The sequence below is a fragment of the Ursus maritimus genome, unplaced genomic scaffold (assembly GCF_017311325.1).
Source record: "Ursus maritimus isolate PB19 unplaced genomic scaffold, ASM1731132v1 scaffold_17, whole genome shotgun sequence".
Taxonomy (NCBI): domain Eukaryota; kingdom Metazoa; phylum Chordata; class Mammalia; order Carnivora; family Ursidae; genus Ursus; species Ursus maritimus.
The window spans coordinates 45,201,155-45,215,633 of NW_024424119.1; the positions used below are offsets into that span (position 1 = coordinate 45,201,155).

At 46.7% G+C, this 14,479-nt stretch overlaps 1 protein-coding gene across 1 annotated transcript in view; it reads right to left on the reverse strand.

The window, feature by feature from the left end:
- Positions 1–14,479, reverse strand: part of BRINP1 (BMP/retinoic acid inducible neural specific 1) — a 123,790-nt gene that overhangs the window by 9,245 nt on the left and 100,066 nt on the right. The gene's annotated exons all lie outside the window — the stretch shown is intronic.

The window sequence follows — 14,479 nt, forward strand, 5'->3', positions numbered from 1 at the left end:
CAGCAGGATGGCTAAAAGAATAAAAAAACACAAATCAAAAAGATGGGGACCGCTAAGTATGAGCGAAGGATGTGGAGCAAGGGAAGCTCTCCTGTGGCAGGAGAGAAAATTGGTGCAGCAAATTCGAAAAACTGAAAGTATGTACTCAAGTAGCTATTCGGTAGAGAAAGAAGCAAAACTGAGCCGCGGTGCGTGTAGCATGGGAAGTCGCTCCCCCAGGGAGCAGGTGGGGCGTGCCCAGAAGAGGCCACAGGTGGGGCTCTGCCGTGCTCATAACGGGTGCTCTTTATTTTGTATCCGGGTGCTGCTGGTGACGTGTGTGAACTCACCTCGTGAAAATTCATCTTGCCGTGCACTTGGGATCTTTTCAACTTTCTATAGGTCTGTAATACTTCACTAAAGCATTGATTTAAAAAAACTGTCCTTTAAAACAACCAGAACTCTACTATAAAGGCCGTAGCCCTTTGCATTTTTATATCACTTTTAAACTTTCTAAAACTCTTCTGTTTGGTGCTGTAATTTGATCTTCACAACTCTTTTGGGGGCTGTGGGTGGGGTTGAGAGGGGATCGTGCATCTCACTTTAATGATAGGAACAACTCGGTTGAGGGAGGGGACGTGACTTACTGCAGGTCACCCGTGAGCTGTCTCATCGCTGGGATTATAACTCACCCATTGTGAGCTTGCTGGCCAACTCGGGGGGCGGACGTGGGGAGGTGAATTGGAAGTGGCTCTGATGGGGGGTAAGAAAGAGCTATCCACAGATACTGTAAGACCTTCGTTCTATTTCTGACTCAGTCCTCTGAGCCTCTAGATTCTATTCCGAACAGGAAGCCACTTCTGAGCCCCGGGGGGGGGGGGGGGAGAAAAAAAGCTAAACTAAAAACAACAGAAAAGGTCTGAAGATGCTTATTTTCTGGCCTTACGTCAGCTGAGTGAGTCAACTGCCCTACTTGCTACAAATGCAGAATGACAAACAGGGATGAGAGTGGAGATCTGCCTCGTAGTGTCTGTTAGAACGAACCCTGCCCATCACTCACAGCGAAGCCCAGCCAGCGGCAAACATCTCCCGGCCCCTCACCCAGACCCTACACCCTTGGGTTGCCACGGGGTTCTGCCTCACAGGCTGCCTTCTTTTTACCCCCATAAATAGAAAAGAAATGCCAAGGGGTGCCTGGGTGGCACAGCGGTTAAGCGTCTGCCTTCGGCTCAGGGCATGATCCCGGCGTTGTGGGATCGAGCCCCACATCAGGCTCCTCCGCTATGAGCCTGCTTCTTCCTCTCCCACTCCCCCTGCTTGTGTTCCCTCTCTCGCTGGCTGTCTCTATCTCTGTCGAATAAATAAATAAAATCTTTAAAAAAAAAAAAGAAAAGAAAAGAAAAGAAATGCCAAAGACATTCTTAGTTAAAAGCTTCATTGCCCCGTGCTGGGGAGGGCACTTGTGGGCTTCTGTGACTGACAGTCAGCTGCCCTGAGCCAGCCTGGGGTTATCTGTGGGTTTGTACCTCTTCTGTAATAGGACAGTTTAATACACACTCAGAATAGGTCTTTGTCACCAAATTGCTATCCTCCCCCCACAAACACATACACACACACACACAAATGAGTAGGTCAGGGACTATCAAAGTAGCAATTTACTCCAGGGAGAGCTGTCTGTGGGTTTAGAGTGACAGATTTTCAGAGTCCCGGAGCTGAATGATGCTTAGACCAGACCGGGTCCACGGGAAACAGAGCCCAGACAGGTTGTGGGCCTTGCTTGAAGTCCCACAAGCAGCAGACGCTCAGAGCCAGAATCATCCCCTTGAAGAAGCACTGCCAGAACAGTACCATTTTACCTGGGGTGAGTATGCACGGGGGAGAGGAAATAGTCACACTTCTCAAGGATTACTGGACACTGGACCTGAACGGATACTAATTCCCGGAGACAAAAATGTCTGCGGTCCACCAATCAGAATAAGTGCTCATGGAGGTCAAGTAATCAATGGAGTTTGAGCTTGGTCTGTCTCACAGTGGGTCCAGGGGTTATTTCCGATAGTTATTTTCCTGATTCTAGAACACATACTTGGAATTATTCCATAACTGAAATACGCAGCAACTGGCAGGATCCTCTTCTTTCCCGCTTCCAATACCCACACTACACACGGCCCAAATAATGAGCTCATATTATGGAACATTCTCTCCCTTTAACCAGCTTCCAGGAAAACAAGACAACAATAACAAATTATGCACCTATGTTGAAACATATAGCAAGGGGAGGGAAACTTAAGATAAATACGCTGAACAACAATCTTGATTGACAAAGTTTCCAAAGGGCAATTTTGTATTACAAAACATTTCTTCACAAGGTCTCTGAAGAATGCACCTCTTCTTTCTACTAAAATGTATTACACTGCAAAAAATAAACAAAACCCGCTATGTACGACAGGTAGCTCACAGATCCTCTCAGAGACGGATCTATATTCCCTTCCCTTGAAATCTCGGAGGATTCTACCCCTTTTTTGACCAATCCAAGAAGGCAGAAGCAATTCACCCAGTTTATGGACTCCGATCTCAAGAAACTTGCAGCTTTTACTTCCTGTTCTTGGAAAACTCCCTCTAGGAGCTGAGACCACTTACCAGCATTCTGACCACCGCACGGCAGCGATCACAGGGAGAAACCCTGGGGAGGGAGAGTGCGCAGCCGAGTCCAGCCTCTGGCCATCTCTTCCAAGGCACCAGACATGGGAGTGAAGCTTCTTGGAACCTCCGGCCCCACCCAGCTACCAGGTGAATTCCAGCCGGTGACGTCAAGTCAACTCCACGTGAAACAGAGGAAGTGCTCAGCCAGTTCGGGCACAAATTCCTGACCCGGAGATCATGAGCATAATATGATGGTTGGTGCGTTAAGCCCCTAAGTTTGGGTCAACTACTTATATAGCGATAGATATTCACACTACTCTATACCATGAGCCCCAAAGAGAACTGAGACGATCTCTTCTCAATTCCATTTCTACCAGCCTGTGTTACTGTACTAGGCAGAATTCTAAATATGGCCCTTCGTTCCCCAAGATTCCAGGCACTAATCCCCAGGACCTGTGAAAACAATAAGATATCTCTCCCATGATTGTGTTCTGTTACTGGGCACCGTTGACCTAAAGAAAGGTAGATTATCTAGGTGTGCCTCATCTAATCAGGCATGCCCCTTTACAAGCAGAGAGCTTTGTCTGGCTGCTAGCAGAACGAGAGCTCTGAGGTCTGCAGCACCGGAAGGATCCTCTGCACCTTGGTTCCTTTGAAGATGGCAGAGTCCACGTGCAGGGAGCTAAGAGCAGACCCTGGCCAACAACCAGCAAGGAAATCATGACCTCAGTCGCCAACCACAAGGCAGTGCATTCTGTCCACAACCTGCATGAGCTGGGAAGTGGGTTCTGCCCCAGAACGTCCCCATCTTTATTTCTGCCTGTGAGGTGCAGGCAAGAGACCCAGCTGTACCCCGCCCAGACTCCTGACCCAAGAAACTGTGACATAATAAACATCTGTCGCTTTAAAGCCTCCAAATGTGTGGTACTTTGTTACACAGCAACACCAAACTAATACAAGCTTCTCTGGCCAACACACTTCTCCATTTGGTTTCGTTTTACTCTTTCATAAAATGACAGGAAGACATCAGCTGATCGTTCAGATTCCCTGATGGTGATGAGATTTTGTGATTGCGTAATTTTAGGTCATTTACCTTTCTGAGCCTCAAATTCCTAAGGTAAATCTCCCCTGGTCTCGTCTACCACTCCACCACTACCCTTCGCATAGTTCCCAGCACCCAGTCGGCACTCGCTAAATATTCGTTGGATGAAGGAATGAACAGATGAATAAATGAAGATTAATGTAAATAGTCTTTGACAAGAACAAAGAACTATGTCTATGTAGGATGGCAACAGAAGGAGTATTATTTCAGGATGTTGGGCCAGTCCTGACTTCCTGTGAGCCTCAGTTTTCTTACCTGTAAATGGGGAGACTAATCCTTGCTCTAGCTGCCCGACAGGTTATTATGTATAAGGATCAAGTCAAATCACTAACGGGAAAGCCCTCTGCAAAGTAAAATAACCTGCACATAAGGTATTTGTCTTAGTTCACTTTGAAAGGTTAGGAATGTCCCTAAGCCCAAAGGGGTAAATTTATTCTCTAATTATACCCGAAACCGAGTACCTTCCTGCTGTTGCTTTGGCTGCTGCTGGCGGGCAGTTGTGCCACTTCTCAGCAGGCGCAGTACCTGCTGGGATGCAAAGGATTAGCACCTGCTTCCGCAGAAGGTGTTAGAAACTCGAGTCAAAGGAGACAAGCTGGAGGATGAGGATCTGCTGACAGGAGGGGTACCTGTGGTCACCACACCAAATAATCTGTTTCCCTACCTCTTAATCTGGTGTAAGGCACTCTTCCCTGGCTGTGGACTGAGGAACCCAATCTCTTGAAAAACTTCAAGAAGAAAGGGTTCTATGGCCAAAAAGTTTGAGAAACTATAGGCACATAACCCTATCTCTATTTAGGGTTTTTTTTTTTTTTAATTCAACATTTTCTAAACGTTTTCAGTCAAAGACATCACTTCATTTCCCCCAACACACACACACACACACACACACACACACACACACACACACACACATCACAATATCCTGTAGGATTCATTTAGGGGAATTCATTTTTGCTTAGTTTCTACTGAGTGAGGGGACACTGTGTTTATATCAGTGAGGGCAATGCTCTAATCCAAGGTTCGCGTAGTCCCCAGACCAGCAATATCACTATCATCAGGGACCTAGGAACTATCCCAGACCTGCTGAATCAGAAACGCTGGGGGTGGGGCCCAGCAATCTATTTTCAAAAACCCTCAAGGTGATCAGGAAGCCCACTGCAGTTTGAGAGCCACTGCTGTGGTCCACAGATCAGTGGTAGAGCTCATGTCAACACAGGGAAGAAATACTGGATCCTTTTACAGGGAGAGAGATTCCATTGACTCTCTAGCTCATACTTCAAATGGCTAGCAGAGAACATTGACTAAACCACAGCATTCCTTCTAATTTTTTTCTCCCAATAACTACTCATCAGCTAACTGATAATATACAAATTTATAGTTAAGTATTCAATTCCTCCATAGTTTCATCTCAACATACAGGTCTAATCTTATTCAGTAACAGTTAAGACAAATACACTGTTACTGTTTATTGACCACCTACTATATGCTAAGAACACTGCATATATATCTTGGGTAATCTTTACAATAACTTGGTGGGGAACGTCCTGTTTTTCTCCTCATTTTACAGATGATGGCGCTTAGGACCAGAAGACACTGAGCGCACAGCTCACCCCAAGATTGAACGCCGGACTGTCTGGTTCCAAAGCCCATGCACTCATGTTCTTTTTTTTCCCTGCACTCCCTGTTTTCTGATTCCCCACTCTGGATGAAATTAATCTTACAGTCAATTCTTGATATGTTGTTTTCTGGAATAGAAAACCATTCTCTCCACCCCAAGTGCAAAGCATGATCATCCTGCAACTTCCATCTCAAAAGCTCCCTCAGCAAGCACTGTATCGCTGGGGGCCAGGCAACTTTATCCGTCACTGTGGGCTGGGGAGATACACTGGTCACTGCCCTCATGCAATCTGTGGTCAAGACGGGGAAGTCTGGGATGAAACACACAATTGCAAATGAGCCAAGGGTTGGAAAAAACTGCCATGCGGGATGTAGTAAAGACATCCCGTAGGACATCGCAAACTGGTTCAGTGTGTCCGGGCAATCATCCCTAAGAAATGGGGGTTTGATCTGAAAGTTAAAGGATGAATAGATTAAAGCAGGCAAAGAGGCAAGGGGATTCTCCAGTCTTCCCCAGTAGGAACGTATTTCTCTCCCTTCTTACCTCTACTGCTGCTCAAATTCTGTTTTTACAATGGGAACCATAACACAATCTACTTCGTCGGCTTGTTGTAAGGATTCAATGAGTAAATGTACGTAAGGCACTTAAAACCGTGCCTGGTATATATGTGAACTCATATTACCATTACCTTTTTTTCTTACTGTATGGCCTTCTGCAAGTTGTCCAGCTAGCCGTGGCAAGTTAGTAGGAATAAGAGCTGCTGTCTCAGGACAAGCTCGTGTAATTGACCTCCACGTGGGTGACTCGCCACACAGCTGACACTCTCCCTGCCCTCCGATCAATGTGTGATGCTCACTGAATGCTCACGACTGGTTGGTTACGCACCGACAAAGCCCACGTGCCTCCTTTCCCTCCAAGTAACGAGCACCCTTGTTCCCACATCTGCTTGTGCCAGTTGTATTTGCTATGATAATATCATGGAAATCAAAGTCAAATAAATCAATTAAATATGAGCTGTCTTTTTCTGTGGAAACTAATTTGAATTCTATGAACAAATTCTAGAAAGACATTTGCTGGGGGAAAAAAATGTCATCGACTGAAATAAAGGGGAAGTACCTGAAAATGCTTAGGAGGGGACATGAAAATCTACAAATGTTTAGATTGTTTCCTAAGAGTTTTTAAACTGTTGCTCCACTTTGAATAAACTGAAGTTGGAAATGTTATACAATGACGGGTGTGGTTTATGCAAGAAAGCCAGCAAAATGTCGAACAGAATATACCAGCGCCCTCAAAAAAGATTCTGGCCCTACTTCAAAAGGCTGGCCAAGGAATATGCATGTATATATTTTAAGTTAAAATAAAATGTGTTTAGATATGTGCGGCATGTATATACATTTTAGGATTCCCTATTTTTAACTTAACTTCTGCAATTAGCTGACAAATTATTGGTCTCTAATTTTGCCTGATAAGGAACCGTGGGCTTTGACATCTTACTATAGGCTAAAAGTGGCGTACATGGTCTTTTATGGATTTTCCAACCTTAGGTATTATTTTTATCTCTACCATACCAATTAGAAAAGTGAAGCTCAGAAACCTGATACTGTGCCAAGTTTACATTGTTAGTAATTGCACCTTCTTCTTGGCCTGTCGGACTCCAGAGCGTGAAGTCTCAGGTATCTTAAATCCCACTGCCTCTCTACTGGACTGTTACGTGCGGTTGGGCTCACGCTTTGTCTTCTCCAGTGGAAACATCCATTTCTTGGAGGCAGAAACAGTGTCCTCATCACATATCTAAGGTCGACTACCCCTGTGCTCTTGATTACGTTAAAATTGTACCTGCACATTTCTTTATAAGTTACAAAGAGTTTTCACATATATCGTATAAATTGACTGGGACGTCAACTCTACGGGGTAGCTATTCTTATCATCCTGAGGGTACAGATGAGGAAACAGAGGGCTCGGGCAGGTTTAGAGATTTGTGGAGGTCACACATGTAATAAGTAGCAGAGAAGAGACTGTTTCAGTCTAATAAACTGAACCTAACTTCAGTTCAATAAAATATAAGAAGCCCTATCCCTCTGCCCCACTGCAGGAGTCTATGGAGATTAAATCCCGAGGCAAGTAAGTATAGGGCTCAGAGAGAAGAATCAAAACCAGTGTGGATATGGAGGGTCCTCATAATAGGGCTAACGATTATCTTGGGAGCCAGAATCTTTCCATAGACACCAATTAAACACCGTGTGGAGCAGGAAATATGTTAAAAGCTGACATGGGTTCAGAAGGTATGGCCCCAGGACTGGAGCCTGAGGTGGACGCCCCCAAGAGATTCTCATCTCAACAATGCATAATTACATTGTGCTTGGCGAGGGCCCAGACTGCTGGGTCAAGGCCATGTGAATATGAGAAGTAAAAATAAACCAAAGACCAAGAGTCATTGGAAAATGCCAATAATTATACTGCCTGCCCTCAAGTTAAAGTGCCATGGATCTGCTTTGCCTTAATAATAGTCTAACCTCTACAAAAATCAGGGGACAGCATGCAGCAAAGAAACACCAATCACACTGACATGAAGAACCCACTCAGCGCTAGGGATTTTTCTTCATCTCATTGAATTTCATACACTCTGGGAAGTGCCTATTTTTGTCCCCCTTTTGTTTCTTTGTTTCTTTTTTCTCTTTTTCTTCTACTAGGGTACCTTTCACAAAGTCACATATGTAGCAAGAGATACTTTCAGGATCCGGATCCAGGTCAGCTGAAGACAGTCTCCATCTACAGTTTCCATCTGACCATACAGCTTGGACTGTCACAGTCTGAGGGCCTCAGTTTTAATCCTGGTGTAGTCACAGATTCCCTGAGTGACCTTAGACAAGTCACTTCACCACCACCCCCGCCTCAGTTTCTTCACTTATGAATGAGGAAGACAATCTAACCATACACAGTATATGTGGAAAAATCCTTAAATTATTTACATGGTCACAGGACACAATTGTAAAATATTATGTCGCCATGCCTTTGGGACCCCATTCCAAGTAGAAAATAATTTATTTGTCCATTCAGTGAACAAAGTTTTTTGACTAGCAACTGTGTGCCGATTACCATGCTAGGAAGTTAGGGTGTTAAAGTGGTCAATAACATGGGTACAGGGGCACCTGGGTGGCTCAGTCGTTAAGTGTCTGCCTTCAGCTCAGGGCGTGATCCCAGTGTTCTGGGATCGAGCCCCGCATCAGCCTCTTCTGCTGGGAGCCTGCTTCTTCCTCTCCCACTCCCCCTGCTTGTGTTCCCTCTCTCGCTGGCTTTCTCTCTCTCTGTGTCAAATAAATAAATAAAATCTTAAAAAAAAAAAAAAAAAGAACGTGGATACAGACACATCAGCCCAGAGCTGATGGTCTCATAAGACAGACAGGCATGAATAAACAGACAGGCAAAGGTATTATAGTAAACTGAGGTTGGGGGCTTTATTTGGGAAGTCGGGATGTTAGGAAAGCATATCAAACAGGTCCCGACACCCTTTCAGTGCAAGGAACACAGCCTTTGGAGCTGAGATCTGAAAGACAACGCAAAAGCTACTGCAGTAGAGGAAAAGGAGAGAACATTCCAGATAGAGGGAAGAGCCTGTGTGAAGCCCTGCAGAGTGGGAAGAAGCATGTGCATTTAGTGAAATGAGAGATCGGGGGGTTGCAGCCCTGACAGCCAAGAAGAGGCATGCAGCAGAGAGGGAGGAAGTAGGCAGGCGCCAGATCGTGGCAGACCTCTAGGTCAGCTTAAGATTTTGCTCTTCCTCCTAAGAGCAGTGATTAGTTACCGAAGGCTTTAAGCAGGGATGCAGCAAGATGGAATTTGCTTCTTAAGTAATAATTCTGACCGCCTCATGGAACGTAGATTGGAAAGTGGGTACAACAGACTCTGGGAGACACAGTTAAAAGGCCATTGTAGGGGCACCTGGGTGGCTCCATCGGCTAAGCATCTGCCTTCAGCTCAGGTCATGATCCCAGAGTCCTCAGTTTGGGCCCTGCATCAGCTCCATGCTCAGTGGGGAACCTACTTTTCCCTCTCCCTCTGCCGCTCCCCCTGCTTGTGCTTTCTCTCTCTCCCACTCTCTGTCAAATAAATAAATAAAATCTTAAAAAAAAAAAAAAGCCATTGTAATTTGGGCCACTCATTAAAACTGACTAAGATTTAATTACTGACCTTATATTCATATTTCGGAGTTCAACTGTGATTCTCTCTGAGTGATATTTCTCCTACGGTTGGGCAAGACCTCAACGTAATGGAGTCCAGTTGTTTTCAAATTGTTTAAGGAAAAAGGATCCCCTTATTTTCCCAAGCGAGTTCTAATTCAGACTTCCCATAAAGAAAATGGATGAAGAGCTGCTCTGGGGAAAGCTGAGGTGTCATCATTCACTACCCAGCCTGCACCTGCCCCCACCCCCCAGGCACACATTCTGCACCCGGTGTCCCCTGGAACACCCGCTAGAGACCCGCTATGGATTTAATGTGGCCCACGCAGGACAGAGCCGCGATCTGAACTCAGGTCCTCTGGTTCAAAGCTGTGTCCTTTTCAAAAGCACACCCTGCCACTAAATAATGATGTTTTGAAGACAAAGGCCCTGTTGCTTGTTTCTTTAGGTGCCTTCCAGAGTCTGGTGTTGGGCTGGGAGGTTAGGTGGTCACTCAGTGTTTACAGAATTGCACAGAAGCCTGCTGAATTTGGCACTGGCCACACTGATTCTCTGCTGCTTTATTCTCGCCCTTGCCCCTTCCCTCCTTTCCTTCCTACCTTCCCCCATTTTCCCCCTTTCTCCCTCCCTCCCTCCATCTGTCTGTCCTCAGTCCCTTCTTTGCAAGGAGAGTGGGGTGATTTTCATCACCATGCAGTTTGTGGTCTAAGCAGGTGATTTGAACGCCCTGGACCATCATCCTTGGAAACAGGAGGAAGAGCTTAAAGGTTATAGGAAAGGACTGCCAACATTTGAATCCTGCCTCTTGCCTGCAGTGTGATTTCCAGCAAGTCAATTAACATCTCTGTGCCTTAACTTCCTACTCATAGAATGGGATGATTTACTGTTGCCAGATAAGGACATCTGCCTGGGCTCCAGAGTTGATGATTCAGGATTCCACAGCTGGGGCCATGTCCTAAATCTCAGCACACTACACTCCAGCCTATAAAATTCTAATCCCGATCCATCACCACCCCTATGACCTTAGTGAGGTCATCATGCACTCAAACCACGGTGCCCTAACCAAGCACGGCTGCCTGTCTTTGCCGCTGCACACTGCTCAGAGCCTGCCCTCAGCCCTTGACCAGCAAGGCCACCAATGGGACCGCGAGACAATTCCAGTCCCGCCGCTTACCTGCCCAGTGACCTTGAGCAAGTTAATTACATCTCTGCCTCCTCAGTTCCCTCATCTGTAAGTCAAATCAAATGGCATCAACCTTGTAGAGATAGTGTGAGGACTAGATGAGATATATCTATATCTATATCTATATCTATATCTGTATCTATATCTATATCTATATCTATCTATATATCTACCTATCTATCTATATCTATATCTATATATATCCATCATTACCAACACTTAGACTTACTGAGTATTACCACGGGCTAAGTAACTCACATGCAAAATATCAGTGCCTGGTAAAAATAACAGGAAGGAAAATAGCTGACATGTATTGAGTGTTTCCATGTGCCAGGCACTGTTCTAAGCATTTTATGTGGAATAAAGCATCTAATCTTCAAAACAGCTTTAGAAGGTTGGTGCTATTATTAGCCCCATTTTACACATGAGAAAGTTGAGGCCCAAAGCCAGTGCTAACTTCCCCAGGGTTACAGGATAAGCCCGCTGACCAACCTGGGCTTTGAACCCAGGCAGTCTGACTCTGGAATCTTTACACTTCCCAGCTTTCCTGTTTGTTATAATAGCTGCTCGGTAAGAAGCTGTTATGTTTTATAATGAATCTTGTTTGCCCTACAGATAAGATGGGCACCTCTAGCTCTATTTATACTCAATTTATCCTGTAATACCTAATCTCCAAAAAAAGATTCCCTCTGCCCCCAGAGACCCACACCGCCCAATAGTCACTCCCTTGGCTGAATCCGGGCTGGACTTCGGCCCATAGAATATGGTGGAGGGGACTCTGTCTCACATCCAGAGCTGAAACAGAAGATTTCGCACAGCTTCCTTGTGGTCTGAAGGTGCTGTCGTGCTGCCAGAAGCCCGGGCCACATGGACAGGGCACGTGTAGGCAGTCTGCCCGGCAGCCTCAGCTGAGCTCCCAGCCGAGAGCCAGCAGCCGGCCAGCCGTGGGCGTGAGTCATCTTGGACGTCCAGCCCAGTCCAGCCCTCGGAGGAGCCCAGCCCCGGCCAACTTGAGAGACCCCCCGGCTGTGCCCCCGTCAACCTACGGAATCACGAGAGTTGATAATAAAGTGTTGTTTTGAGCCCCTGAGTCTTGGGGTGAGTTCCCTGGCAGCAAATGAAAAGCAGAATGCCCCTTTCGCCTTCCAGCCCAGTGTTAAGGTTCCAGGGTGCCTTAAAACTAAGCCCCAATTATCTAGACTTGACCTACCACTTAATTTTATAGGCAAACACCTCTTTGAAGTAACAGTATAATAATTAACATTTATTGACCTTGGGTATATTATTAAGCTCTCTGTGCCTCAATTCCTTTACCTGTAGAATTGAAATAGTAAGATAGTGAAAGTACCTAGTTCCTAAGGTTGCAGTGAGGAGGAAATGAGCTAATTCATATAAGGTGCTTAGAACAGTGCCTGGCCTTTAGAATATAAATATGTAGTGAGAGCACCCTCTTTCCCTCCCCCCGGCCCCTCTCTTAACGGAATCAGGCATGTTATAGGTTTTTAAAAATTTTTTCAATCTTAGTCCTCATACTTAATCCGAAGGCAAGTGTTATTAACCCACGTTGCCGGGAGGTGCAGGGACTTACAGAGAGCCTCGTGGCTGGTGAATGATGGAGCCAGGATGTGGACCCAGTCCGTGTGGGTTAAAGCCCCGTGCTCTTTCCCTCTCCCGCCCTTGCCCGGACACCACCACCCCTCCACGATGCATGTAAAAATCCCTGTGACACAGGGGAGCGATGGCATCTGGTGGACTCCTCTCCCCTGGAGCCCAGCTCACAGACAAATTACAGCAGAGCAATGGCCTCATTTGCAAATTCCAGCTCGCTCAGCTCAGGTGGCCCCAGGTCCCCTGTGTTAGCACCTTTGTCTGACACCGCTCCATGGCGGGGAGGTGCCCTGCCTGCTGGTGTGAGAAACACTCATTAAAGGCTCCGATTCGGATGTCAGGAAGCAGCTCACAGCCAGCCAGGAGGTTCAGCTCTCCTGGGAAGGCTTCAGAGGAATCCACGCGGAGCCGAGTTTCTGCGCCTGGCACCCCCCAGTACCCAGCATTCAATACTTGTTAAATGAACATAATTGACTGACTTGCCAAGGTGGAGTTCTAGACATCCTCTCCAGGTGAGTAGAGGAGGGATGCTGTGATTAGGGCAAGTTTTCTCATCTCAGGAGGAAAGAAGGCAACACTGCAAGTTCTTTGTTTGAAGGTGCTGGTGGCAGCGGGACATTTCTAGCCCGGCAGCTTGCACGGGAAGAGATGTGGACATCTGCACTCAGCATAGGGAAGTGATTTGCGGAAGGTCACACAGCTTGCTAATGGGAAGGCATGATCTCCGTCTAGCCCCCGATTCTGTTTGGTGTTCTTCCCATCCCTGCGCTTCCCTCTCTGAGGAGAGAAAGCGACTTTGAAGAGGTAATTAAGGTAAAATTAGGTCACCGAGGTTAGCCCCAACCCAGTCGGACTGGTGTCCTTATAAGAAGAGATCGGGACACAGAGATGCACAAAGGGAACGCCACGTGAGGACACAGGGAGAAGGCGACCATGTACAACCACAGAGAGAGGACTGAGAAGAAACCAACTCTGCTGACACATCAGTCTCAGACTTCCAGCCTCCAGAACTGTGAGAACATACATTTCTGGGGTCTAAACCACTCAGGCTGTGCTACTTGGCTACGGCAGCCCAGCCAAGCTAATATTATATATATATATGGAGCTTTTCATGATTGCTAACAGAACCCCCCCCCCGGAAAGACATGGTTCACAGCACTGTTTACTGTGCTCATTTCCGAACCCCCCCCCACCCGTGCCCGAGGCAGGACCGGTGACAGAAGCCTAGATGGAATCTCCTTTAGGCACTCGCTCATGGTGGCGGTTTGGGCACCGGCTGCAGATGACAAGGAAGCCACTTTGTGACTGGACCGCTGTCCTGCAACAAGTGAGGGCAGAGCAAATTCTCTGTGGTTCCTCAGCAAGGTGCAGAGCCATGCGTTCAGAGTTGGAAGGAATGGGAAAAACAGAGATAAGCACAGGCAAGTGTGTAAGGAGGAGACTTCATAGTGGAGAAACTGGGAAGACAGGCAGGGGGCTTTAATGTAATGTGGACTTAAGGAGTCTTCTGTATTGGCTAGTGCAATCAGGAAAGACTTCATGGAGGAGGCGGCATTTGATCCGAGTCTGAAAAAATCAGAGGAAAACGAGCAGGTGCACAGAGGTGGTTGGGATGAGGGAGATGCTTCGGGGAGCGTAGTGGTCTTTAATCTCTGAGCGCCTGTACAGCAGGCTGATGGAGAACACAGTACGTAGAACCATAGAGCCGGGGGATCTGCTCGCCCCTTTTTTGGAGAAGGATAATTCTTTTTTGTGGGACTGTCCCTTGCAGTAGCACCCCCACATCCATTATCATACTCCACAATGTCTTCAGACATTTCTAACTGTTCCCCGGGGGCACAGTCATCTCCTGCGGAGAACGGCTGGTGCACTCTTGTCCTGCAGTTTGGGACCTCTAAGCTCGTTTGATCTGCACAATGGGCGAGCAATCACATATATAAACACGTGGCTGGCAGCAAATTTGTTAAGTAAATGTGACTTAGCCTTACTCTTCTATTTAGTTTTTTAAAGATGGATTTATTTGAGAGAGAGAGAGAGAAAGAGAGCGAGCACGGAAAGGGGCAGAGGGAGAGACTCCCACTGAGGGCAGAGCCCAGCTCAGGGCTTCGTCTCAGAGGCCAGGAGATCAGGACCTGAGCAGAAACCCGCGAGTGAGACGCTGAGCTGAC